The following is a 27,507-nucleotide window of genomic DNA, read 5'->3' as shown; positions in this document are numbered from 1 at the left end:
GAAGGAAGCAACTTTGAATATGTGATTACAGACATAATGATAATTTAAAAATTTATAACATGTACATCAAAATGCAAGAAAAGGAGAACGACGAAACAAACTGTAAACCTAAACAAAAATGGGAACAAGATCTAAACATAAAGATAAAGAATGAAACATGTGAAAAGCTATGCTCCGGAACTATGAGAAATACAATAAACACAAGGTTATGCATTATACAATATAATTGTTTACACAGGCTATACATCACACCCCAAAAGTTAAATAAATGGGACCCAACAGTATCAGACAGATGTTTTCACTGTAAAAAGGAAATGGGAACAACAGTACATGCAATTTGGGCATGTGAGAAAGTGAAAAATTTTTTGGAAGATCTAAACCAGATATTAAATAAAATCCCAAAAAGCAATATACCAAAAAAAAACAGAGATCTTCCTTCTAAGTAATATAAGAAATAAAGAATTTGGACTTGATTTGGATGGAGCACAAAAAAGATTTATTATGATAGCCTTAGCTGTAGCAAAAAATGTATTATGTCAACCTGGAAATCAGAAGACAACTTGAGAATACAACAATGGTACATAGAAATAAATAAATGTATTCCATTAGAAAAAATAACATATAATTTAAGAAATAACATCACAATATTTGAACAAATATGGGAGCCATACATGAAACACAATAGAGAAATCCTACCACGGACCTCCACCACCTAAAATGACAGAAGGAGAAGACAACAAAATGAACTGACTCAGTAAAATTCTTGTTTATTTTTATTATGTGACGACATTGTTTAACGGCTTTAATGTGTCTTATAGATTGAACTTTAAATAAATGGGAAGGGGGGGTGAGGGAGGGAGGGAAGGGAGGGGGAAAAAGGAGAGAAAATGACACTGTATATATTCAAGAGAAAAATGTCTATGTATTTTGGTCAGTATGGTTTATAGTGTGACAAATTTTTAAAAAAGTTGTTGTAAACAGCACCATGAGGCATGCCATGAAGTTGCAGCCTCCATTACAGATCCAACATACTGTGTGTCACAAGGTCTGTGTCAGCCCATGGTGACAGGCATTACTAGTTGCCTTGCAACTACGATTACTATCATTACATGTATAGCTTTATACTGCAGCACTACTCACTTGAAAGAAATTGGTGGATATTCTGTGTACAATTAAGTCAATATTTCACAATTTGTGATTTTGCTTGATCATATGCTTTGGTTCCATAAAGCAGTCATTGCTTATATACAGTGTACTGACCTCATTAAAAAAAAATCGATTACAAGATTTTCCCTCATTAACCCAACAATGGAGAAGCATTGATTTATTCTGCCCAAATGTATGTACTGCAAGTTTGAAAATCAATTAGTGTTGTTCCAATGTTGAGATCTTTTAAGCTAAGGGACATTTTGATCATAACTACAAATACTTCATTGCTGATCCAGTCCATTAATGAATTGGTACAAATTTTTAATTTCTCAAGGGTTGTGATCATCAAATTTCATTATAGCACTTGTATAAATAGCAGAAGAGATTTTATAGAATGTATTATTACATTAGCATGAAAACTACAGAACTGAAACTGATACATTAGTTTGAAGAGAATGGTTAACCATATTTAAAACAGCATGCACAAAGCTGGAATACAGAACTTTTTCTTATGGTAAAGAAAAGGAGATGAGATACAGTTACTTAAACCCACAAATCAGGTATCTTAGATTTTGTCTGTTGCATCTGTGTGATACCTTATTAAGGGGAGCAAGAAAGGAAAATTAATCTCATGTTTACCTGTCAGTGATGACTGTTGAATGTGTAAACGAAATGGTGATAATTTGATGTTCAAAAAAGGGCTTCGAAGTGAATATGCTTTATTAAGAGAGAGCTCATTTTTCCTACTTTTTTTTTGTGAAAATGGTATTGAGAGAGATTGTGCTAGAGGTCTATCAAATGAATTGACCATAATCATTTTTGTTGGTTGCTTAATCCCCCGATCAGCTTGGTTATGTACTTCGGGTTTGGTGAACCAATTATATACAAGCTTTGATTTTTGTGTGGTCTGAGGATTTTTATACATTTTAGAAGCACTCATGTTGCATTCAAAGGTGCTTCGTTGAGGACACTTTATAGTTGAACCAGATCCAATAGTTCTGTATCCCATTGATTTCTCATCTATGATAAGATGGCTTTGATTGGTAGTTGGTTTCTCTGAAATAAGTAGCAGGGCCTTCTCTGGTTTTGCTACATGTTTCTGTCCACTGTAAGGCTTTGTTTGTTCTGTTGTTAACTGTTCAATGGCGAGCAATAAGTCTAATACCTAAAGGAAATACAATCAAGAAAATAAACAATGTTTCCATTAACTAAAATCTTGGAGATCAAGTATCATGATGATCTAATCATTTTTACCAACTGTTACATTCTAAAGCAACTCTATTGTATTTTGTTAGCTGGCAACTAATCCAAATATCTGGAAAACATGCACTTGTATTACAATTATACATTTTACTCCAAAATTCATCAATTTGCATCTTAAAGCTTTTTGATTAATTACTCCTAGACTTCTACAAGATGTTTTTAAGCATTCTTTGGCTCAATGTTTAACTTTTCTTGACAAAAGTCTCAAATAGAACAAAGCTGGTGCTCCACAGGGATCAGTGTTGGGACATATTCATAGGCAAATATATGTTTGTCATTTCTTTGCCCATATTTGTAAATTATCTCTATCATGTTGTATTCTTTATTAACCCTCTACACTGTCCACAATTCCACCAACCAAATGGAGTTTAATCCAAACAAATATGAGCTGTTGCACTTCGTAGAGCTACAAGTGTTGATGTGGAGAGGAATCTGAGGCTTCATGTTCATAGCTCATTGAAAGTGCCGCACAATTACAATTAGCAAGGTTGGAAAAGAACGTGTATGAAATGATAGACTTAATTGGCAGAGCTCTGAGTATATAAAAAAAAGGTCAGATAGTAGCAATTTTGATTAGGCCACACTTGTAATAATGTGTGCAATTCTAGTAACCCCAGGAAGAATGTGGAGGCTTTGGATAGAGCATGGAAGAGGTTGTTGCAAGGTTTAGAGGGAATGAATTATAGGAACAGGAGTGACAAACTTGGGTTCCTTTCTCTGCCACTTATGAGATTAAGGGGTGCCCTGATGGAGGTGTACAAAATCAGAGTGGACATTTTTTTTTTAAACCACGGGGCTAAAGAGTCACACACTAGAGATATGCATTTAACCATAGAAACACGCCTTTTAGTCCATGCCAAATTATTCCATCTAGACCCATCAACTAGTCAAGTCAGGTCGTGTTTATTTGTCATTCATACCATAACCATTGCGAAGATTGCGTTTCCAATACCCATACTTTTGTCCTTCATACCCCTCCCATCCACGTATTTATCCAATCTTCTCTTAAATGTTGTATTCAAACAAGCATCATCACTTCTGATAGTTCATTCCACACTCTCACTACCCCGAGTGAATGAGGCCCCCTACTGTTCACTTAAATATTTTTTCACCCCTAACCCACATCCTCTAGTTCTTGTCTCACCCAACATCAGTAAAAAAAAGCCGACTTGCATTTACCCTTTCACTACCCCTCACAAAATACAGGTACTTCAGTCAAATCTCTCCTCATTCTCTGATGCTCCAGGGAATAAGGTCCTAACCTGTTTAACCTTTACTTGTAACTCAGCTCCTCGGGTCCCAGCAACATATTTGTAAATGTTCTTTGCATTCTTTCAATCTTATTGATATTTTTCCTCCAGTTAGGTGACCAATCTGCACACAATACTCCAAAGCTGGCCCTTTACAACTTTACCACAACAACCCAACTCTTTTACAAATGGAATCCTTGTCTTTTGCAAAATTATAATTTACCTGTGTTAAAACATTTAATGGAGATATGGCATAACAGGGATCAAATTGTGGGAACTAAAGGCAAATTTTCAGCTAAGACTCTATTGTATCAGAATTGTTTCCTTTTTCAATGAATAATCAGTATTTGAAACTCTGGGAATAGAAAGGTATTAAGTCTGTAGGAAACTGTTATGAAGCTGGGGTTTTTTGTCATTTAATAGACAAAGAAAAATTTGGAATTATGTTGAAGACATTGTTTGCATATTATCAAGTTTGTGCTTTGTTATTAGAGAATCTCGGATGTGAGTTAAGGTTACCTAAGTGAACTAAATTTGAAATTTTACTTACTGACGGGGGAAAAATGCTTTATTACAACATTAAATGACTAAATTGGATTTATTAAAAACAAAAAATAAATGGAAGAACGATTTGTCTATTTCAATATCTCAGTAAGAATGGATGACTATGTGTGAAGATAGTGTAACTAAATTAATAAACGTGAGAATATAGATTAGTTCATTATAATTTTTTACATCAGCTTTATTTAACTCCTGAGAAGTTAAAGAAATACAGATTTAGTTCTTCGGACCTGTGTTTTTGATGTGGTAAAGAGGTTGGTTCCTTTTTGCACTCAGTATGGCTTTATGAAAAGATGAAACCTTTTTGGTGTAGGATTATGGTATTTTTGGAAGATTTTAAGTTAAAACTTGAACTTGATCTGATGTTATTTTTGTTGGGATATAGTTCGACATTGACTTTGGGGTTAAAATTAGAGAAATTTCAAATTGCATCTATTCGTTTAGCATTGGCAGTGGCTAGAAAATGAATAGTGATTACTTGGAAGAATGATATTGAATTGAGTCTGCAGAGATGGCATATAGAGTTGAGATCTTGTATTCCATTGGAAAAGATAACTTATAATTTACGTGATAATTATTCCTTTTTTATTAAGACATGGAACCCATATAAGAAACATATGGGTTTAGACATACGGTAGTATATCTTTTTTTCTTTTCCTGGATGGAGTTCCTCCATGGCGTAAAGTATATGATTATAAATATATGTTAATTCCTTTTTTTATTTTTTTATGGGGTAGTTTAGAGGTGGGTTGGGGGGTTATAGAGGGGTATATTTACAAAAATATCATGTTTACTTCATGTTTTCCTTTATTTGTATTTTTTATTGATAGACCATGATTAATAAATAAAATTTTCAAAAAAATCAACCCAACTCCTGTACTCAAGACATTGATTTAAGAAGGCCATTGTGCCTAAAGCTCTCTTTACTCCCCTATCTACCCTGTGATGCCACTTTCAGGGAATTCTGTATCTGTATTCCCAGATCCCTCTGCTCTACTGCACTCCTCAGTGTCCTACCATTTATCATGCATGTCCTACCCTGGTTTATCCTCCCAAAGTGCAACATGACTCACGTGTCTGCATTAAATTCCATCTGCCATTTTGCAGCACATTTTTCCAACTGATCCAGATCCCACTGCAAGCTTTGAAAGCCTTCCTCACTCTCCACTACACCCCTAACATTAGTGTCATCTGAAAATTTGCTGATCCAGTTTACCACATTATCATTCAGATTGTTGATATAGATGACAAACAGCAATGGGCCCAGCACCAATCCCTGAGGCACACACGAGTTGTAGGCCTCTAGTCATGGAGGAAATCATCTACGACCACACTCTGCCTTCTCCTGCAAAGTCGGTATCCAATCCAATTTACTACCATATCGTGAATGCCAAGCAATTCTTCTTGACCAATTTCCCATAGGGAGTATGTTATAGGCTTTAAAGTTTAAGCTGATGGGGAAGAGGTGGTGGAAGCAGTTACAACTGTGACACTTAAGAGACTTCGAGATCAACACAAATATGAAAGGGTTGGAAGGATGTTAATCAGGTGCAACAGCAAAGTTTTAGTTTCATTTGGACATCATGTTTGACACATATATATACATATACGTATGCATATGTACACTGTACACTTATACACACAGTATACATGTATATTGTGTGTGTATATATATGATAGATATATATAAAAAATACTCACAGACATTATATATACTATATATATTCTCTCTTTGGCTTGGCTTCGCAGACGAAGATTTATGGAGGGGGTAAAAAGTCCACGTCAGCTGCAGGCTCGTTTGTGGCTGACAAGTCCGATGCGGGACAGGCAGACACGATTGCAGCGGTTGCAGGGGAAAATTGGTTGGTTGGGGTTGGGTGTTGGGTTTTTCCTCCTTTGCCTTTTGTCAGTGAGGTGGGCTCTGCGGTCTTCTTCAAAGGAGGTTGCCGCCCGCCAAACTGTGAGGCGCCAAGATGCACGGTTTGAGGCGTTATCAGCCCACTGGCGGTGGTCAATGTGGCAGGCACCGAGATTTCTTTAGGCAGTCCTTGTACCTTTTCTTTGGTGCACCTCTGTCACGGTGGCCAGTGGAGAGCTCGCCATATAACACGATCTTGGGAAGGCGATGGTCCTCCATTCTGGAGACGTGACCCATCCAGCGCAGCTGGATCTTCAGCAGCGTGGACTCGATGCTGTCAAACTGAGATTCATTGGTGGTGTGTTATACTGATGGCTGCCTCCACCCCAATCCATGCATATATAACCCTGGCTAAACCCTGAGCCCCTCTGAAGATCACTGTAAGACTCTACCCTTAGTTATAAGCTAATAAAAGCATATGCTCTCCTTCCAGTTGTGAGATCTTTTATTCACACTACAATTTTATTAGCTTATTCCCTGAACGATGGAAGCGCTACTGAAGACAGGCATGCTGCTGATAGACTCTCTATCCCCCAATGCAGCTGAGGAGTTCATGTACTGGCTAGACTGCTTCCAGGCCTACCTGAATGCAATCAGAGATGTCTTCTACACCGATGAACTCAGGAGGTCAGCACTCGTTTCGTGGGTAAGAATGAAAGGATATGCAATCATCAGGGACTGCACTACATATGATGCTGCCATCAAGGCTTTGCAGGCTCAGTACCTGAAGTTCCAAAATGAGGTCCTAGCGAGGCATTGACTCGCTCTACATCACCAACAGCCAGGAGAGGCCATTGATGACTACCTGCTGGATCTGTAGCCAAAAAGTACAAATACAAAGTGGCTACAGGCCACGTCTGTGAAGAAGAATAGATCCGGGACACTCTAGTCGCGGGGTCCCACTCGAGATACATGCTCGAGTCGGGCAAGAAGGGCCTGGCTAGCCACATTGAACTGGCCAAATCATTGGAACAGGCCAAGCTCGAGAACAACGACCTTGAAGCCAGCAAGCTCGCTCACCCAGGTGACCCCTTCCAAGGACCAGCTGCTTCCACTACCCCAGCCCTAACAGCTGCCGCTTCCCATGCTAGTGAGCGCTCCCGAGCTGGGGAGTGCTTTTTCTGTGGCAAGAGCCAGCATTGCCAATCGCTTTGCCTGGTTAAAGACACAATGTGTTCCAGCTGTGGCAAGAAAGGACATTGGGTAAGGTTTTGCCATGCGAGAGAAAGCCTGGGGAAGTCTGCGGCCTGCTCTGCTCCTGGATCCGATTCCAGCCCCAAGCCGTCTGCCTCAAATTCATCCAAACCCACTTGCGGCGCTACCCGCCAACGGAGGGTGGCAGTGAGAAAACAGCACGAAAGGCTTGGCGGCCATCTTGCCACGACTCAAATTCAAACTCAGCGCTATCATCATCAGAAGAGGAAGGAGGGTGGCCACCTTACCATGCCATGAGGTCGACACCATCTTACCCATGGGCACCCCAGGACAGTGGGGGCCACTTGAGTGAGGAATATGGAGTCTCAGGTCCTAGCCACGATGATTCTAAATCAGGACAGATCTCACCTGCTCAGGGACTCCATTGTGACTGTGAAGGTAAATGAACATTCCATTAAATACCTACATCGACACAGGCTCTACTGAAAGCTTCATAGACTCATGGACTGTACAAGAATACAACCTAAAGATGTATCCTTCCAGTTATCGCATATTCCTTGCATCTCAGTCACATTCTACGCATATTCAACAACATTGTATAGTACATTTGTCGTTTGAAGGGGGGGAATTTTGTAAGATACACCTGTATGTTTGTAATGGAGAGGCAGTGTCCACCACTTGGTGGTGCTGCTGTGCTCCTGTTCGAAGGACATATTACCTGCCAATCAAGGTTAAAGACTCACCCCAAGCCATCAAGGTGACCCTTACAATTAGTCCTCCAAAATCACCAGGTGCTTCAGTCCAGGCAGCCTGTCCAGACTCAGCCTTGGCCTTCACCTAATTGGCTGACCCCTGCTGAGCCCCTGCACTCGGCTTCAAGCCATTGGCCACAGCAGCCAATGGGGCCCAGCCAATACTGCCTGCAGAACTATAAAGGACCATGTGCCTCTTTTGGACTCCTCGTGGCACGTAAAAAGCACCTTCCACACTGGGTTGGGGTGAGTCCCGAGGTTAAGAAGCAAGAGCCATGTCCCTACTGGTCAAGGGATGGGGGCACGTAGTATCGCCTTGATCCTGACTGCTGAATGTATATGTTCATGTAATTTACCCCAGTCTTCTGTCGGTTTCTCCCTTGTTATCCAAAGTGTACATTTACCCCTTGTGTATTGTGTGTGTATGTGTGTATAGGTTTGCCTAGCATATTGACCCTGTTGTTCAGTTTGCATCCCCAAAATAAATGTGGACTTTGTACCTCAACTTTGGTCTGGTTCTTAACCTGTAGGACCTACACGAACCCAAACAACAATGTACTTGATGAATTGTGTGCTCTGGTGCTGTAGGGTCTGGACTTCCTGTGTCACCTTAAAAGCGTGACCTTGGAGTATTCTGGTCCTCTCTCCCTGTAACGGTTCAGAACGGAGGACCTCTAAAATCAGAACCCACATGCAGCCTTTCCACACTGAACATAGACCGCACAACCCCCTCCCCACCTCTCTTCCTGAATCCGTCCTCTCTCTGACTGTAAACTATTGCTACCAAGAGCAGGAGCTACAGCACAGCAAACCAAGATTTCATACAGTCTGAGACACAACATCTGCTTGATAAAGGTATAATCGAATCTAGCACCAGCCTGTGGAGAGCGCAAGTGGTACTGATAAAAGGGAAAAACAAGTCCAGGCTAGTAATTGACTATAGCCAAACCATTAATCGGTACATGCTTCTGGACGCATACCCCCTCCTTCAAATTGTGAACACGGTAAATGATATTGCACAGTTTTGGGTCTATTCGACCATCGACCTGAAAGCTGCTTATCACCAGCTGCCAATCTGTTCTGAGGACCATCCATATATGGCATTTGAGGCTAACGGTCATCTCTATCGATTCCAGAGGGTCCCTTTCGGTATTACTAATGGGGTTCCTATCTTCCAGAGACAGATGGGCAGATTGGTAGATGAGTATGGGTTGAAGGCTACCTTCCCCTACCTCGATAACGTCACCTTCTGTGGCCATACCTTGCAAGACCATGACGCCAACCTCCAGAGCTTTCTCCACGCGGCAAAAGCCCTGAACCTCACATAACTCTAGCAAGTGTATGTTCAGGATTAAATGTCTGCCTATCCTTGGCTGCGTGGTAGAGAATGGCATCATTGGCCTCGATCCTGATAGGATGTGTCCCCTGTTAGACCTCCCCATTCCCAGAACCACAAAGGCTTTGAGGAGATGCCTGGGATTTTTCTCATATTACGCCCAGTGGATCCCTCAACATGCTGATAAGTTTCACACTCTCTTAAAAGCCACTATTCTTCCCCATGGCTGAAGCCCAAATGGCTTTTAACTACCCCAGAAATCACTTTGTGAAAGCTGCCATGCACACGGTGGACAAGAATGTACCTATCCAAGTGGAAAGCGACGTTTCGGACGTAATCCTGGCCGCTACCTTCAACCAGGCCTGTTGCATTCTTTTCTCGGACATTGCAAGGCCACAAGCTCCAGAAACCCTCTGTGGAAAATGAGGCTCAAGCAATTGTAGAAGCTGTGAGGCACTGGAGACACTACCTGGCTGGTAGGAAATTTACGGTCCTCACTGACTAGCGCTCTGTCACATTCACGTTTAATAATGTCAAGAGGGGAAAAATAAAAAATAACAAAATTGCTAGGTGGAGAATCAAGCTCTCCACCTACAATTATGACATTGCCTATTGGCCAGGAGCGCTTAATAACCCTCCAGATGCCTTATCCAGAGGAAGCTGTGCCTCTGCACACACCGGTCAACTGCAGTCTCTGCATAATAAGCTCTGGCTCATTTTGTCAAGGCGTACAATCTGCCGTACTCCATGGAAGATGTCATGGAAATGACCAGGTCTTGCCAGGTCTGCGCAGAGTGCAAGCCATACTTCTACCACCCTGCAAAGGCACACCTGGTCAAGTCATCCAGGCCCTTCGAATAGTTCAGTGTCAATCTTGAGGGACCTCTCCCCTCCACGAATGGGAACACTTTCTTCCTCTCTATCATTGATGAGTATTCCCGCCTCCCGTTCGCCATTCCATGTCCAGACACGTCCACTTCGTCAGTCATAAAGGTCCTAGATTCCATTTTTGCCCTGATTGGGTATCCCAACTATATTCATAGCGACTGGGCTCATCCTTTATGAGTGATGCAAGGGGCATCGCATCCATCAGGACTACGAGCTACAATCCCCAGGGCAACAGGCAGGTTGAAAAGGAAAATGCCACAGTCTGGAAGGCTACCAAACTAGCCCTGAAGTTGAGAGGCCTTCCAGAAATCCTTCCTATGGCACTCCATTCCATCCAGTCACTACAATGTACTGAGACCAATGCTACTCCTCACGAGCTCCTATTCAATTTCGAAAGAAATCGTGAACTACACTCTCAACCTGGCTTACAACTCCTGGTCCAGTCCTTCTCAGGAAGCAAGCAAGACTAACCCCCTGGTGTAAAGGGTGAAACTGCTCCACGCCAATCCCACGTACACCTATGTGGAGTACCCAGATGGCAGAGAGAACACTGTCTCCATCAACTCCAATGCAATCTATAAATTTGCTGTTGACACCACCATGGTTGGAGCAGAGGATCCATTGCCTCAAATGCCCTGCGAGCCACGGAGCTCATTCCCACCACCCCCAGTCAGGACCTCAGGGAATCCAGTTCAGGAGGAAAGTGCATCCCCCCACCACTCCTCCCCTACAAGGGGACCAGGAGTCTCAAGGAATCCAATGCCCTCCCATTCTTAGGCACTCCACCAGGATCTCCAGACATCAAGTTTGCTTAAATTTGTAAATAATTGTTTTTTTTTCTGAATCAATGACCCTAAATTCTGCAGGAAGAGGTGAATGCAGTGAACTGAGATTCACTGGTGGTGTGTTATACTGATGGCTGGCTCTGCTCCATCTACAGATATATAACCCTGGTTTCCTGTCTAAACCCTGCGCCCCTGTGAAGATCACTGCAAGACCCTACCCTCAGTTACAAGCTAATAAAAGCATATGTTCTCCCTCCAGTCATGAGAGCTTTTGTTCACGCTATAACTACTATTGACCCAGTGCAGTGAGAACTTTAGCTTTCTTGATGAGCTTTGACTCGTTTTCATGTCAAAAGACAGGTTATACTGGTGAACTATACTAATGATTACAAAGCAAATTGAACTCCAATGCAATCTATAAATTTGCTGTTGACACCACCATGGTTGGGCAAATACTGGGTAATGATGAGTCAAAATGTAGGATGGAGATAGAAAACTGGATTGGGTGATCCCAGAACAACAATCTTTCAATGACATCAAAACCAACAAGCTTATTATTATAGGGAGGTTGAGGACCACACACCTATCTTCATCAGTGGGATGGTGATATGATTAGTCTCTTCAAGTTCCTGGGAGTCCACGGATCAAAGGACCTCTCCCAGAATCAGCACATTTTGACCTCATGAAGGCAGCACACTAAACCCCCTACATTCTCAGAGGTCAGGAGATTTGGCATGTCGTGAATACTCTGTTGAATTTTTTATGTGCTGTGGAAAAGATACTGGCTGGTTGGATCACGGTCTGGTTGAGAAATTCTAATGCTCAGGAATGCAAAAGGCTGCAGTAAGTGATAAACCTTTCATTGAAGATACTTATATCAAGTAGGCAGCCAACATCACAAAAAACCTTCAACACGCTGGTCACAATCTCTTTTTGCCCTTCAGGAACTTCAATGTTTTTCCAATAACTATCATTTTCTTAAACCTTCCCAAAGTACTCTAACCCTTTCTGCAAATTACTCCAGAAACCTCCAAAGGATCTGTCTGTACCATTGAAACATTATTTTGCACTAATTGCAACTTTAATAGTTATAGATTTATTTTTAAGATCTCTCTGTCTCATGGCATATTGTGGTGACTTTAATTTATACTAATGTTGTCACCGTGTGGCAGCAGCAAATAAGAATTTCAATGCATCTACACCTCTGAGAATAACCTCTCATTTTCATACTATTTCCCCTCCCCACCGCCACAGCATCTTTGGCATTTCTATTTCTATTTTAAGCAACATCAATAAAATGGAGGTAATGACAGGAGTTGTCACTACTCAACAGATTGGGTATTCATATCTTTTGATGACAGTTTATCTTCTATGACTTTTGAACATATTTTATTCTCTTATTTATAAAATGTTTGCTCAAAATTGTCCACACTTAAACTCGTGTAACTCATGCAAATTAACCAGACATTTTTTTATCTGTAGTACAAAACAAGCCATTTAAAAAAAACCTCAGGGCCGAAATAGAAATTAAGGGGGAAGTGAGGATGTGGCCCTAGAAACAAGGTGAAATTTATGTTTGTTCATCATAAAAATACACTAGCACTGGTACAAATAAATGGTACAGCAAGTAAGAAGTTACATGCATCTGTAAATTGGATTTATGTACTTGACTATCAACTTTCATATCATATCCTCTTGTAAGGACCACAAGGGTTTTGAACAGGCTGAACTCAAGCCCAAAAAAGAGATGCATCTGCTGTATTGATTGAATAGCAGATGCATTATGATTATATATTTCTAAAGAATTAAACACACTAATTTCTTATTTTAATTTCTTGTCTTTTGATAGATAGTTTTTAAGACAAACTATGATTTAGTACTTTAAGCTGTTGTAATTTGCTTGCTTGAGTACACAATTTCCCCAGAGGAAACCATTAACCGATAATTCATTTAATGTTTCCACTTTCGGTTTTCATTCAGGGCAATCGAATATTTTTTTGGAAATATAAAGATGTGAGTATAGTATTTATTTTAGGCACGTGGCCAGAACACCAGTTTTTTTGCAAAACCAGTATGTTGACAGCAAATTTCTGGTTTGGATGGGAATCACATACTCATTACAATTAGAGATGTAAATGCTTCCTTGGGATTCTAAAATGAGCATAATGCCAACACATCACCAAGACAGAGTTTATCAACCATCTGGAGCAGTTGATTATCGTTTCTACGTAGTTCCATCTGTTTAATTGTTATCCAACAAGGAAGTAAGGAAATTTTGCTCTTCTGAATGCAGCAGTTACTAGGGAAGTATTGGTCATTTTGAAAGCGGTTGTGAAAACTACGTTTCCTGGGTAATATTAACTCTTCCCATCCAATGTTCAAACAACACAACTGAATAAAGCTACTTTTAAAGCTAGGGTTTAAAAGCCAAGACTTTCATAACACACTATGCAAAAGACAATAAATATTAGGCCTTGAAGCTACATTAATGTATATTATTGTTATCCAGTGGGATTCTTACCCTAAAAGAGGAATATTCATTTTCTGAGTTCTCTTTACTGTTCTCTTCCACTTTATTTCCATTCATTTCAATATTGAGTAAGTGTTCAGTAATTGATAGGTGTTTAACAGTTCCTCTTCAGAAAGCAACCAATATAAAATCAGTAGAACACAAAAGGTTAATGAAAATTTGTTTGCACTATTAATTCATTCAATTACTGTATAATGAATTTATTCATTCTGTGAATGAATTGCTCCATCACTATTGTCTCAGCAAAATAAAAGAAAATCAGCCATTTTTTTTCTTTTGGAGACACAAGAGACTGAGCAATTTGGAGCAAAGAAACAACCTGGATCTTCAGTGGGGAGGGGCGGGGGGAAAAGGAGGGAGGTCAAACAGCATTAATGGGGGTGGGGGGGGGGGGGTTATTGATTTTTTTTAAATTGGCAGTATCGCTTATAGATAATGACTGAAAATTATGAATAAATAGCCAAGTCAGATTTATAATTCAAAATGAACTGAATCATGAGTGTTTGGATTAACAAAAAGCAACAGATTTTAACAAGGTGAAAAATTGTAATTTTTGAGCTAAATATCCAATTCTCATTTAAATAACCCAGAAATATGAAATTTTATATCAATAAATGGATTTAGGACAAACCAATCTAAAACTGCTACCAGAATGTCTGCTTCCATATGTTCCAGTGAATATATTAACAACATTTTACATGATTCCATTGATAATCAAGGATACCTTCCATATAAAGGCACAGAATTTCCAATCAGCAATAAGTGAAGCAATTAGTGAAACAAAACCATGTGCTAGAAATATTAACAAATCAAGCTGGATCAGTGGAGAAAGAAAAAGTAGTTTCAGAACATGAAGTATCAGCTCTGCTTCTTCCAAAATAGATGTTGAAGTGCTTGCTAATCTTGCAACCACATTGTTTACTATTGATTTCTAGCAACTGAAGCATTTTATTTTGTTATAGCATAACTTTAAAGAAAATTCTCCATAGATCTAATGATTTGTGGTGAAGGCATCCCTTTTATGCATTATTCTCATGTACCATTTCAAAGGAATCCCAGGATGTCATGAAGCTAATTGATGAGGCAGTCAGATAAAATAATTTTCACAGATCTCATGCAATGAATCAGAAAGCACACTTTATGTCAACATTTTAATTATTTACACAATGTTCAATAAAGATCTGTACATGCATATTAGCTTCTACCTGATAGAAGCCAAAATATCAAAACTTTAAATAAATAGAACCGTACAATTACAGCTGTTGTAGGGTATCCTAATATTTTATATTATATATTAATATGTCTCAAAAGAGATAGATTGTGGGAGGTTTAGTGTAGGTCACTTCACAAACAGACATTAACATTTCACCTTTAGACTGGCTATGGAGTGGATAGAAAAATGGGAACTTACCTTTCGACAGCAGCTCTAAAAGGCTGCTCCAGCGTCCCATTCATATCCAGAGGCGCCTTGTAGCGCCCGCTGGATCTGACAGAGGTGAGGCAACTGGTAACGTAGTGCCACCCATCATCAATATGTGCAGAGCAATGGCTGTCTTCCCTACCCATAATTCCCCCATGCTGCTGAAAACACTCTATGGTTCCCAGAACAGTTTCAGTTGCGTGGGGGATTATGATAGCCATTCCTCTGCCACATTTTGAGCCACAGAGAGTGGCTCCGAAGGCCGAAGTGGCCCAGTGTGGCTATCCCAGCCCGTACAGGCTGCCCCCTGACGGCTTCTGCTGCCTAGCCGGCCTCCGCTGACAGCTCCAGCTGCCCTGACGGTCCCCACTGACAGCCCTAGATGCTCCGACAGTCCCCACTGACAGCCCCCGCTGCCCCAATGGTCCTTGCTGACAGCCCCCGCTGTTTGACTTGGAGGGAGAGGGGTAAGTGGGGAGGTGGGTCGCGGACTGACGGCATCATCAGCCTGTCCCTAAATAGCTGCTTAACACGGCTGTACATTCAGATTGATCGGTGGAAGGCTGCGCTGAAGAGATTATCCCTCTCAAAGAGGGGTTGGAATACGCAGCTCGGAGACCGCCTCTACACATTCAGAAATGTATGTGATTATGTGTTTTGGCGGAGTTTCTCCGCTTTTACATCTCCACTTTTTGGCTATCTGAAAAGGGCTAAAAGGACATTCATTTAAAATGCAAGAGCTTTGCTGAAAGAGACCGTGTCCACAGTGACTCCACAGAAACTTTGAAGATTGCCTATGGAGACTTCACAAGTAGGTGTTAATTGGACTGATGTGTGGAATAAATGAACTATTGTCTTTAAAGCAACAGATCCCCAAGCAGAAACTAATTCCAGTACCAGCAGTAGGCCCTTTCAGGTGGACCCTCTGCCTTGAGGGTGGCGGCAGAAGCAGATCTTATCTTGCAGACTCACCTTTCAAGCAGCCCTGAAAGTCTGCTGGCAGCGTTGCCTGGTCCACCTGAAAGGGCCTATTCATATCCAGAGGTGCCTCGGAGAGCCTCCAGATCTGATGGAGGTGGGATGACTGGTGCTGCAGCACCACCTATAATAAATATGTGACATAGCAATGGCCATCATCCCTACCCATAATTCCCCATGCAGGTGGAACCATTCAGTGTTTCCCATACAGTTCCAGCTGCATGGGGATTATGGATAGGGAAGACTGCCATTACTATGCTGCATTTAGAGCCACAGAGAGTGGCCATGGTGCAGCAGCGACCAGCCGGGCTGTGACAACCTGCACTGGCCACACCCCCGCCGGCTGCCCATGCCCTGATGTTCCCCCACCAGCCACCCGGGCAGGGGATGGCTGTCAGGCAGCAGGGAGTATGTCTGTCAGGTTGTGTGGCGGGGGGCTGTCAGGCAGCAGTGAGTTGGGTCGCTGGCTGATAGAGACATCAGCCCACCTCCAGGTGGCCGCTTACAGCGGCTGCATATACAGGTGCCTCAACAGAGCCCAGCACTCTACCGATTATCCCTCCCTGAGGAGGGTTGGTGTTGGCGCCTCAGAGGCGCTTTCGGAGGATTCAGGTGACTATGTCTTTAGCCGCATGGAGGAGAATATGCGACTTTACATTGTGGTGTTCAGCCACTTGAAAGGGCCTAATCTGTCTGGTTGCAAATTGCTTTTCTAAGAGGGTTCATGTGGTGTTGCAAACAGAGAGAGAGAGAATTCAGTTTGAGAAATCCCATTTTGAAGATGGGTTGTAGTTCTGAGTTCAGCCTGTTCAAAACCCTTGTGGTCCTTACAAGAGGAAATGGCTCATTAGAGTGTTTCTCCTGAAATGAACTTTGTGGTGACCTGGAAGAGGTTATCATTTGGAAAACCCATGATGGGGCAACTTTCTTCAGCAAGACACTGAAGTGGCTGATCGGAGGGAATCAGTTTGTGTTTGTCCAATGAGCAACAAATCTCTCTTTCTGAAACCAACTAGAACCTTTCTGTGTGGTAACCATTTACCTTTCAGCACCAGAGCCTGGCAAAAATTCATTAAATTCTGTGCACAGTATAAGAATTGTCTGATACTAGTGAACTTGAAGGAGTGAGAAGTGAGATTGGACTGTGAATCAAAGAACTTTCCTGAACATATACCTGTGCTTAGAATTAGAAGGGTGTTAAGTTAGGTGAAGTTAATAGTAATAAGTTAAAGTTTCATTCTATTTTTTATGTTTAAAGAAAATTAAAAGCAACTTTTGTTTAAGTAACCATTTGTCATGGTGAATTTCTATTGCTGATGGGTTTTGGAGTCCTCTGGACTTGTAAGAAATTACAGAAACATGTCACTTCAGCCCCTCTAGTCTGTGATGAATCATTTTTTCTTTCCTAGTCCCACTGACCTGCACTCAGTCCTTAGCCCTCCATACCTCTCCCATCCATATACCTGTCCAAATTTCCCTTAAATATTAAAATCGAACCTGCATCCACCACTTCACCCTCATGTTCCACTAAACTTTTCCCCTTTTGCCCTTAACCCATGTCCTCTCATTTTAAGCTCACCCACCCTCAATAGAAAAAGCTCATCTACATTTTTACTATCTCCCTCATAATTCAAATACCTCTATCAAATCACCCCTCATTCTTCTACGCTTGAGGGAATAAAGTCCTAACTTGTTTCACCTTTCCCTGTAACTCAGGCCCTAAAGTTCAAGCAACATCCTAATAAATCTTCTCTGCACTCTCTCTATCTTATTGATAGCTTTCCTGTATTTAAGTGACCCAAAACTGCAAACAATATTCCAGAATTGCTCTCATCAATGTTTTATACAACTTTACCATAACATCCCAACTCCTATACTCAATACTTTGATTTATGAAGGCCAATATGCCAAAACCTTTCTTTACAACCCTACCCACCTGTGAGGCCACTTTCAGGGAATTATGTACCTGCATTCCCAAATCCCTCCGTTCCACCTGATTCTTCAGTGTCTGGCCATTCACCGTGAATCTCCTTTCTTGGTTAGTCCTTCCAAAATTCAACACCTCATACTTGTCTGCATTAAATGCCATCTGCTATTTTTCAAACCACTTTAGCAGCTGGTCCAGATCCCTCTGCAAACTTTGAAAATCTTCACTGTACAAAATACCTCCAATCTTAGGGTCATCTGCAAATTTACTAATCCAATTTACCACATTATCATCCATATAGATGACAAACAACAATGGTCTCAGTACCAATCCATGAGGCACACCACTAGTCACAGGCCTCGAATGTGTTGAGCAATCATCCACCACTACTCTCTGGCTTATCTCATCCAGCCTTTGTCGAATCCAATTCACAACGTCACCATGAATACCTAATGTTTGAACCTTTCTGACTAACCTCTCATGCGGGACCTTGTAGACAACATCTACAGCCTTCCCATCATCAACTTTCCTTGTAACTTTCTTGAAAAAGTCTATAAGATTGGGTAAACACAATCTACCATATATAAAGCCATATTGACAATCCCCAATTGGCCCTGGCTATCCAAATAATTGAATATCCGATCTCTTAGAACATTTTCCAATAATTTTGAAACATGATCTAATTACATCAAATTATTTTTAAGCAACAAATATGTTGCTAAGCAATGATGTAGTATGCAATTAAAATACAAGTCAAGTCGATTGTCATCTGATTGTACAAGTACCACTCGACAATCTCTGGTACAAAAATATAAAGAACAACCATAACACACATCCAGAACAAGTACTATATTTAGAAAAATAAATAAATATTGTTTTGTGTACATGAGAGTCTCGGATGGTTAGTGTGAGCAGATCCTTTGGTCATTCAGCATTCTCATTGCCCATGGGAAGAAGCTGTTCCTCAGCCTGGTGATGCTGGCTCTGATCCTCCTGTATCTTTTCTCTGACAGGAGCAGCTGAAAGATGCTGTGTGCTGGATGAAAGGGACCTTAAAGATTTTGTGTGCCCTCTTCAGACAATGATCCTGGTAGATCACATTGATTTTTTTGGGGGGGGGGAGGAGAAGGTGGAGTGGAGAAGGAAACTCCGGTGATCCTCTCTGCCATTCTTATGGTCCTGTGGATTGACCTCCGATACATTTCTCTGCAGCAACTACAACACACTCTCGATAAAGCTCCTATAGAAGGTGGATATAATGGTGGCCAGTAGCTTTGTCTGCTTCAGTCTTCTCAGGAAATGCAGTCACTGTTGCGCCTTCCTGGCAAGTGAGGAGATAGTGAGTGTCCACAATAATAGTAAGTGAACTCAAAGGAACTTGGTGCTCTCCACTCTTTCTATTAGAGAGTTGTAGATGTGTAGTGGAGGGTGGTCATTCCTGGTCCTCCTGAAGTCCACAATCATCTCATTTGCCTTGTCCACATTGACACTCAAGGTTGTTACTCTCACAGCATTTCACCAGATTTTTCCCATCTTCTCTGTAGTGCAATTCATCGTTGCTGCCGATGAGGCCAACTTCTGTTACATCATCTGCAAACTTGATGACATTGTTGGAGCTGGATCTGGCAATGGAGTCATGAGTCAGCAGTGTGATCAGGCGTTGGCTAAGCACACAGCCCTGAGGTGGGCCATTGCTCAGCGTGATGGTGCTCAATATTCTGCTACCAACCCAGACAGACTGGTCTTTCTGAAAGAAAGTCCAGGATCCAGTTCCAAAGAGGAGTGTGGAGCCTCAGCAAAGACTGCTTCTTCACCAGCTTCTGAGGAATGATAGTTTTAAACACCGAGCTGAAGTCAATGAACAACAGCCTAGCGTATAAAGCGTCATTCTCCAGGTGGGCCAGGACGAAGTGAAGTGACAAGGCTATACCATCATCTGTGGAATGGTTTCTTCTATAGGCAAATTGAAATGAATCCAGCATCTCTAAGAGATGTGCTTTGATGTGTTCCATCACCAGATGCTTGAAGCATTTCATAATGGTGTTCAGTGCCACAGGCAGTAGTCATTGAGGCCTGTTATTGTCACCCTCTTGGGTACCGGGATGATGGTGGTTGTCTTGAACCCTGTTAGACTGCTGCAGTGAGGTGCTGAAAATGTCCTTGAAGACCTCCATCAATTGGTCTGCTCAGTCCTTCAGTACCCCTCACCTGGCATGTGGTCTTGTCCCATCGTCTTGTGTAGGTTCACCATGGATAGGGTTTTTCTCACTTCACCTGCGATTATGCAGGGGACCCAATCATTACAGGGACACAGAGCTTTCCTTGGTATCATCCTTTTCTTTTCATCAAACATAGATGATGTTCAGTCTGTCCGGAAGGTAGGTGTCTTTGTCCTTAATTCGCAAGGTTGACTTGTGATCTGTAATATCTTAATCCCTTGTCGTCGGTGTCTCACTGCTCTCTATGGATCTTCTGTGTGTAACCTTGCTTTGCCTTCCAAATTGCATGGGAGAGTTCAGCCTTGGCTGATCTTAGTGCTATCCTACACCCTGTCCTGAAGGCAGGATCACGAGCTCTGAGAAGGGCCTGGACCTCTGCATCTAACCATGGTTTCTGGTTAGCCCTGGTTGTAAAGCATTTAATCTTGGAGACATCCTCAATGCATTGGCTGATGTAGCCAGTCACTGAGCTCACATACTCCTCTATGTTTAAGTGACCGTTGTAGGTGGTGCTTCCCTGAAAAAGCTCTATTCCTTGGTCTCAAAGCAGTCTTGCAATGTTGCTATGCCCGCCCCCCCCCCCCCCCCCACCCTGTCCTGATCTCCCTGAGAACTGACCTAGTTTGCTTTGCCAGTGGTCTGTACATTGGGGTTAGAAAGACAGTTATGTGTTCCACATAACAAAGGTGGAGGGATATTCGATCCAGGGTGTTCTCTCTCGTGGCGAAGTTTATATGCTGCTGAAACCGTGATAAGACGGTTTTCAGGTTGGTGTAATTGAAGTCGCTGGCAACAATCATGGCTCCATCAGGGTGGGAAGTCTAGGCTTCATAGATGGCACTCTAAAGCTCCTTCATGGCTTCACCCTCATTAGCCGAACACGGAACGCAGACTGCGTCAATCAGCATGGCTGAGAATTCCCTAGGCTGGTAGAGAGGTCTGCATTTCACCAACAGGTACACTATCTCTGCTAAGTAGAAGGTCTTCACAACAGAGACATTGGTGCACCAGTTCTCATTGATGTAAATGTACAGTCCCCCTCCTCGAGTCTTGCCAGAAGCAGCAGTATATCTGTCTGCTCTGAAGGCAATAAGGTCAACCAGCTGGATCGCTGAGTCTGGAATGGTGTCCTGGAGCAATGTTTCTACTACCATTGACGTCTTAACCATATAACCATTTACGGAGCGGAAAAAGGTCACGTTGGCCTTTCGAGTCTGCACCAGTTCACTGATTTTGTGCGCCCTCTTCAGGCAGTCTTGCAACAAAGATCTTCAAAGTACTTAATGGAATTAGTTTTGAGTAATTTAAATGTTTCTTGGGTTATTATGTGGTAGGTTCCAAAAAGTACAATGTATAAAAGAAAATCAGTTTGTGTTATTTATGCATGTACACAGTAACATTATAATTATGCTATTTTTTGGAATAAGTTCCATCATGTGTAAGCACATTCAACTCCTGCACACCAACATAGAGTCCAGCACAAGCTGAGCTGAGGATCCATACATTTTATTACCAGGCCCCTCTGCTTTATGTCATTGCTAATGTATCTGTTATTAGAATACTGTATGTCGCCAAACTTCATTAACATGGTAAATTAAGCTGTTTTTTTAAAGTTATTTTTCTTCTCAATTTTCATTAATGTTTGATTTACCTGGTCAGCATGTTTTTAAAAAAAATACTCATCAGATGCTTGTGGGCACAGCCTGAGAACATGCTGCCTGAAGCTAACTCCCTGCTTGCAGAACACAATTCTGTGCAGGATGGTCACCACAGGACATTGGAAGCCACTCAGGTTCAAAGCTGTTGAGTAATCCGAGGGCTTCTTCACGCAGGAAATGAAAAGTAAAGCCAATCTGGCACCATTTTTCCACTAGCAATAATACAACTAAATACAGGAAACACAAGTCTTTAATTGGCTCGATAAAGGAGGTAAGTAGGCTAGGTAAAGGAGACGCAGTGGATGTTTTGCAATTGTATTTTCCGAAGCCTTTTAACAAGGTGCCATACATGAGGCACTTTGTCAAAATAAGAGCCTGATATAACAGAAAACAGACTAGCATGGGTAGAGCATTGGCTGATTGCCAGGAAGCAGAAAATTGGAATACAGGGATCATATTCTGGTTGGCTGCCAGTTACACCTCAGGGGCCAGTGTAGGAACCACTTCTTTTTATGTTGTATATTAATGATTTAGATTTTGCCAATGATACAATGGTAGGTGGAGGAACAGATAGTGTTGAGGAAACAGGGAGGTTGCAGAAGAACTTAGACAGATAAGGAAAATGGGCAAACAAGTGGCAAATGAAATACAATGTCAGAAGGTGTACGGTCAGTCACTTTGATCAAAAAAATAAACAAACTATTTTCTAAATGGAAAAAAATGAAAATTCCCAGCTGAAGAGGTCCTGGGCATCCTCGTACAGGAAGGTAAACTTGTAGGTTGAGTCGGCGGTGAAGAAGACAAATGCAATGCTGGCATTCATTTCAAGAGAAATAGAATACAAGAGCAGGGTTGTGAAGATTTACAAAGCACTGGTGATCTGGCAATTCCTCACTTGGAGTACTGTGAGCAATTTTGGGCTCTTCATTTAAGAAAGGATGTACGTGGTGGATATTAAAATGCACCTTGTGCCCAATTAGTTTTCCATTGTAGAATGTAGCTGAAGGTGATGAAGTAGTGTCATTTGTAAGCTGAACAATGAACAAAAACTGACTGTCAAAAATTCAATCCCCACTTATTTGGTCATGTGTCAAGAAACCAAATACATCGTGGTGAGGAACCATTGAGCAGCCGTAGGATGGTCATTCCACAGCCAGTGATTCCATCAGTCCAGCTACCTGCTGGCACAAAGGTCATGGAAATGCCAGCAGAAACTGACCCAGCATCCCATGGGCAGGTCAGATGATTTGGCTAAAACTGCGGAATGTCTTGTGGATAACCCATCTGCTCTCCTGATGTGATTTTCGTCATTCACTCAGTACTTTGACAGCTCTCCCTGAAACCACCAAAGGTACCACCATAATTCAACACACCTATTTTGTTGAACTGTGTTTTATATAGTCTTTCTGAGTAATTACAGACACTGCAAAAGATTAATGAAATAATTTTATGGACAGTATTCCAGATGCACACTGGCAAAGGGGGGCGTGGGCAAGAGGGGCAGCGGCAGTGGCACTGAGGGGGTGACATTACCTTTTTTTCTTTCTCCATAGATGCCACCTGCCCTGATAAATAATTTTGAAATATTCTGCTTTTATTCCAGAAATAATGAAATGTCTCAATCCTACATCAACTGCATACTTAACAATTAGAAAAATGTTCCTGTGGGTCAGAGAGAGAACTGATTACAGAGGGAAGGACATCAGAAGAATTAGTTGGGCAGATGATCAGGGAGGGCTGTGAGGGTCAGCCAAATAATTTGCGCTCAATAGCTGGGGAAGTGAAGGATAGTTAGGAGCCCTCTGGCTGAAGAAAACCTTAAAATTTTAGGAAGGAATGTGTACAGAAACATATTATATGAAGTAGATGTACTATGTACCAAATTTCTCCCAATAATAATACCCTTTCATCTTATAAAACCACATTTGATATGCTTACTTCCTGCCTGAAATTATCTTTGAGTTAAGATTAATTCTGCAAATAATAATCATTAAGGAATATAAATTTTTACTCCACCCACTATGTCCACAGAATAAATATTTGGCAAGTTCTATATAACTAAGAAGGTCCTTAAATGAATGAACAGATTAATGTTATCAACACGCTGGTGTGAAATGGTTTTGTTGTAACAGAAGTATAGATAATTTTTTTTAAAAATCCTAAAAATGATTGAATTATATCAGAATACAGTATAAGCTCCTCCACAGGATTCAACAGCCCAGTCCAACTATCCATGGCTCCGATTAGGATTTAAAAGGCCTGTTAAAACAGCCAGTGGTAATTTATTTTAAAAATCCTGCAATTACAGGGTCTGGGCCCGAGATGGCAGCGCCTGTATTCGGCAGCAACCTTGGTAGATTAGACTCTGAGAAAGCAGAGGACTGGCACAGGGCATCAGGTTAGGGGAGACCAATCTGTTTGAGAAGGTGAAACAGAGGTGATCACCCATGGGACGGTGACCACAGCAGCTGACCAGTGAGCAGCTCTGCGGCTGAAGAGCACACAGGTGGCTCGAGTGAGGAACCCTTGCAGGCTGCTGGCCACTGCGGTCAAAACACTCACACCAGGCTACGGAACAACTGAAGGGAGTACCAGATATCGGAACGGGATTTGAGAGGGCATTTTCTGATCATGTCAGAGGTTCAGATCTGGAGTTCGGGTGGCCACTAATTTGGACTGTGACAATGGAGCCTGTGGAAGCACTGGAGTCGAGACCATTGACACTCAGTGACATGAGGGGCTCTTTTGCTGCTCTTTATCTGAGTGTAGGAGATGCTCGGCAATTTCTGCTGATGGGTAATCTGTCTAAAGCAAATTTTGTGTCATATTAGAACTGTTTTATTACATGACAATAAAGGAATCTTGAATAAAATAGTTTGCTGTTTTTACAGGATGTTCTTTGGTAGAATGTGAATTTTAGGTGCAAGGTGTTGCCTGTTGATAGTTTTTAACCTCTATGAATTAATGGAAAGAGTGGAGTACATCATTTATGATATTAGACTTGCATCTGTTACCAAAGTAGTTGAAGACTTCAGAGGAGAATGTGCGAGGGAGCAATAATTAGGATATGCGGTAATGTTGTTAACCTTCAAATTGTTCAACTTTTTTTTAATTATTGGGGGATAATGTGGCAATTGAATGAGATGCCTCTCAGGATCACAGAGACTTTTGAGAGCGCGTTTCTTCTGGCCCACCCGCATGACGATTGCATTGCTCAGCGCTACCATGCACGGTCTGCTTGAAGAGGCAGCAATATCAATGAGAGGGGGAAAAAAAGTCAACTTTTCGGCAGTGGAGAGAGCAGTATATCCTACAGAAGCGAATAATAGCGTGATTTTGTTTTAAAAAAAGCACAGCTGAAGGCACTTCCGGCCCGTGAAACCAGTGCCAACGCGGACGATGAGGTCCAAGCAACCGAAGATCAATGGGGACGCTTGTGCTGTCATAGAATTGCCCTAATCGTCAGGGTTTCCAAGGTTTAACAATGACATAGACCTCTTCTCTCAGCCTAACACGATTTACTCAGTTTTACTTCAAATACATTTGAACTGATGAATATTAAAAACTTCTCTCTCACTGGGATTTTTAATTGAGTTGGAACAAAAGAGAAGTTCGAGAGGTGAGTAAAGAACTGTTTTTAACTCTTCCAGACAATTACACAAGTGGAAGAACAAATAAATAGCCATGCGAAACATGCAGGGGTAAAGGGAACCCCATATTCTCTGGGAAACTACTTCAGAACAAAAGCAAGAAAGTCGCACTCCTAAAATTTCTTACCCAACTGGTGTCCCTCCAAATGCGCAACTGAGACTGGGTCTGGCTGGGTTCAGTCAACGTCACAATCAATACCTGTCACAAACACCAATCGGCTGCCGGGCCAATACCTGTCACAAACACCAATCGGCTGCCGGGCCGCACTCAATTTCTTGTGGCTTCCGCTGACCTATTCATTGAATATCACCCTTTATTGTTATACGGCAGGGGTGTCAAACTCAAATTCAAAGAGGGCCAAAATTAAAACCTTGGACTAAGTCGTGGGCCAAACTAAATATTCATTGAAAATTTTCAACAACATCTACATGTTTTCTCTTCTTTCAACATATGTAATGTTAAACTTTTTCTTATTAAAATAAATGTTTAATAATAGTTTTGGTTAAACGCTTTCCAGAAGAAGCATTAACAAATGAGAAATAAAATATTCAATAAATAATATTTCTCTATAGCCTTTAAGCTCCTTTTAAATGTATTTTTTTTCCACAAGCCAACAAGTCAAAAAAAACCAACTTGCTTCAATGAAAATCCAATCTTTCAACTATGAACAGTCCAAAGTTAACCAAAGAAAATATTAATCCAAGCATACACTGTGATTTACTCTGATGCACCTGGGTCTAAACCAGATACTTGGCATCTCTTCTTAGATGCAAGTTCATCAAACTCTGGGGACAGAGTTTGCCTCCCACCTGTCTTGAAAGGTCCTGTTTTCTGTCTTTCGTTTGGCCATTTTTCGTAAGGGGTTTATTGCATGTGAGTTCGGCGACAGGTCACAGATGCTAATGAAAGTAAAGAGAGGAGGTGGGGGCGATTAGCGGGCTGACGCCAATGCATTTGCAAAGCATTCTGGGATTTGTTGTATTAGCTGTGCATGCGCTATACTAGCATGGTAGCCAGCGGGCCAGCTCTAATACATATTTGATATGATCTTGCGGGCCAAATATTATTATATCACAGGCCAAATTTGGCCCGCGGGCCTGAGTTTGACATGTGTGTTATACGGGGATCATCATTGCACATTTCCTACGAGAAAAATTATCTACGATTACAAGGTTGGGTCTCAGATTTTTTTTAGATTGAAAACATTCTAACCAATTTGGCCAAAAATCTTCGGCCACTCGCCTCGTTAAATATTCTTAATGGGAACAACAGATATTAAAATAGAACAATTAAAATAGCAAGAAAATTAAAATATTTTTTTCATTTAATACATTTTGAGTGTTTTAGATTGGCAAATAAATCAATAATTTTACACTGTATCTAATAATTCTGGACAACGAAGATTTAGCTTCCTGAACACAGGTGTATTTTATGGATTTCGGACTGCTGATCACAAAAATCGCCTTAAAATTTTCCTATCATTTACCATTTTTAAAAAAATAACCTATTTTTGTGATTTCCTGTCATATTTTAAGTCTACTGGTATATTGATCACAAAGGAAGTCCAAGCATACCTAGGCCTGCACTCAGTGCAGGTGCTACACAAATAGTGTCTTAGGCCTGGACATACTTAGTCAGGATAGATGCAGACAGGCTATAAAAGCAGCTCACCTATTCAGAAGCTTTGCATTACATTGATCTAGACTGAATCTATGTTGATGCACATGTCGGTTAGGCAATAGCATAGTGGGTGAATTTAATAATATCATTTATTGTTTTCAGCAAAAATGTCTCAATGTCGCAACAGATACAATGCATTGTTACATCTGTGGCGAGTATACACTTAAGACTCAAAGACAAAGCATGACTGCACTTACTTAGAAAACCTATGAGCTCTACTTTGGTTGTAAAATAGTGACCAAGATAAACCTCGGACTCCACACATTCGTTGTGCAACATGGGCGGTCAACTTGAGAGCTTGGCTCAGAGGTACATTATGCGATAAAACCTGCTAAATTCAATAGAAGTTCATGTTTCTCCAACTTCCTACGTGTTATGACAAATCTG

The 27,507-nt window shown here is 41.3% G+C and overlaps 1 long non-coding RNA gene across 1 annotated transcript; it reads right to left on the bottom strand.

Moving 5' to 3' along the window:
• Nucleotides 1–722: 722 nt before the first annotated feature.
• Nucleotides 723–25,630, bottom strand: LOC138759399 (uncharacterized). The gene is made up of 3 exons (XR_011354815.1): nucleotides 25,567–25,630; nucleotides 13,579–13,693; nucleotides 723–2,314 (listed from the first exon to the last, which is right to left on the bottom strand). It is a non-coding gene; the product is annotated as an uncharacterized lncRNA (long non-coding RNA).
• Between the last annotated feature and the right edge of the window lie 1,877 nt (nucleotides 25,631–27,507).

This window comes from Narcine bancroftii, chromosome 1, assembly GCF_036971445.1.
Source record: "Narcine bancroftii isolate sNarBan1 chromosome 1, sNarBan1.hap1, whole genome shotgun sequence".
Lineage (NCBI taxonomy): Eukaryota > Metazoa > Chordata > Chondrichthyes > Torpediniformes > Narcinidae > Narcine > Narcine bancroftii.
Note: the sequence above shows the minus strand (reverse complement) of the source record. Positions and strands in the feature narration are given on the sequence as shown.